This window comes from Ipomoea nil, unplaced genomic scaffold, assembly GCF_001879475.1.
Source record: "Ipomoea nil cultivar Tokyo-kokei standard unplaced genomic scaffold, Asagao_1.1 scaffold2216, whole genome shotgun sequence".
Classification (NCBI taxonomy): domain Eukaryota; kingdom Viridiplantae; phylum Streptophyta; class Magnoliopsida; order Solanales; family Convolvulaceae; genus Ipomoea; species Ipomoea nil.
In genome coordinates, this window is record NW_017618644.1 from 46,995 (window position 1) to 49,121 (window position 2,127).

The following is a 2,127-nucleotide window of genomic DNA, read 5'->3' on the forward strand; positions in this document are numbered from 1 at the left end:
ATTCAAACACTGTTAATCTTTAATCTATCAAAATCATCTTTATCCGTCGATACCATTCAAAACTTTAATATATGTATACAATCATATGCATATCTATATACATATAAAAGTCACTAAATTTCAGCCAATAGGAAAGCTCCATTTTCCCGCCCAAATTATTCTGCCTTTTTTTTTTAATTCTAAATTCGTCTGACAAATTTAATTGCTGCTGCATTGACTTATTACAGCTGTTGTCCATTTTCCAATAAATAGTAATTGAGAGGTACGACAGATACATTAATTTCCAAACTTACAGTAGAAGCAAAGCATGGTGTTCAACAAGTACATAATTTTGAAACTAAATTTTGGTGGAAAACTATCTATAAATAGTACATATTGCATACATGGTGCAACCCACATTCGCATTGTAGCAGCTCTATCTCATGAAGCTTCAAGAAACAAAGGTGATATTTTCCTGTCTATCATTTTTAAACCCTTCTCTATCTAATGAAGAGTTGAATTAATTGTATAAGCTTTACTGTATGAACTTCCTCCATTTTTAATATTATGGAGTGAGATTTTGATAAATGTTTGTGTTTCTCATTTGTTTCTTTTGCAAACTATTAGAACCCCTTTTTCAAGGGGTTTCAACAGCATACCAAGCAACCTCCTTCTCAATGCCAACTATAAGAAAACCCTTTTTTAGGAGTTTGAACAGCATACCAGTAACCTATTTCTCAATGCCATTGAGACCTGAAAACATCAAAAGTAAAGTATGATCATAATAGTAGAAAAATTCAAATCCAAGTGAGTTTTTAAGTTTAATTAAGATATCAACTATTGATAAAATAAATATGTATAGTAAAACTTTAACTTTAACTTTTAGAGTAATAGAGTACTGAACATTCAAATGGATCTAATATATTTTTTAGCATGCCAATCTGTCATTATTCTTATTTGCTAATGTATAGAAGCATGATTTAGTTTTATAAATAAACCAAAAATGTATATTTTCAAATGGTTTAACTTCACACGTAAAGGAGAAAAAACTCACCAGACCACCAAGGCTATTTTCTTAGTCTACTGGCTGATTCACCCTCACCAGACCACCAAGGCTATTTGCTTAGTTCGAACCTATTTGGCCACTGAAAGCAGAACAAGAAAATCACTATTAACAGTCAAGAATGTTTGTTTCATGATGAAGAGGTAAGTCATGCAACAATGAAAAATGTTTTGCTTATTTGTTAGTAGTCAGTAGACTACCACTTAAATACCAAATTCAGTTTTTTATGCATTCAATGCAATGTATTTATTTTGACAAATTTACATTGTAGTAAAGAAATTGTATTTATACATTATAAAATTTGATACAACATAAAACAAACAAAAAAATAAAAAATAAATTGCCATGTAGTAATCATTGCATTGATAATTAGAATAAAGTAATCTAGAGACTTATATATATAGATCGAAGTCATTTAACTGAGGAACAAGTTCAATGTATATTCATACTAAAGGATGAACTTTTTGAAGATAATACTTAACAGAGTAAAGAACAATGAGAAAGTTGAAGGGGTCGGAGGCAAAAGAAAATAAACTGTTGAAGATAGAGGTACCATTCAATACCTGTTGTTCATGCTTTAAACTTCTTATAATGCAGGTCTTTTTCCATGATTTTGTGCTTTTCTTTCAATATGTGCCAATCATATTTAGAAAAAAAAATGTTTGGAGGATAAATAGTATGGAAATATTAAAGCATGTTTTTTTTTTTTCTAATTCTATGATTTTCACAATTAATCTCATTAGTGTTTTAGCTAGATTCCTATAATTTTGGGCTAATAGGGTACTTATCTTTATCGGATCGTTCATATCCCTTTGAAATTGGTTTGTAGTCTTCAAAATCTCTATGCATGCACACCTGGATTTTCTCTCTGTATTTTTCTACAGCTATATTCCTCTATTGATATTTAGTTATAGTTGGATCTGATATGTAAACAAGTTAGTTAGGGTTTCTAGCTAATGAGGTAAAAGTGTAATTATATTTGGTAGAGTGTAAATTACCTAATAGTGTAGAATCTATCATCCGTAGCCATAGAAGATGATATCTGTTAATCAAACAGTTTACTGCTAGAACGGTATGGATATGTT

General features: G+C 29.9%; 1 long non-coding RNA gene across 1 annotated transcript; it reads right to left on the minus strand.

The window, feature by feature from the left end:
- Nucleotides 1-270: 270 nt before the first annotated feature.
- LOC109150174 lies at nucleotides 271-1,702 on the minus strand. Its single transcript, XR_002049092.1, has 2 exons — nucleotides 1,606-1,702; nucleotides 271-663 (listed from the first exon to the last, which is right to left on the minus strand). It is a non-coding gene; the product is annotated as an uncharacterized LOC109150174 (long non-coding RNA).
- Nucleotides 1,703-2,127: the final 425 nt, after the last annotated feature.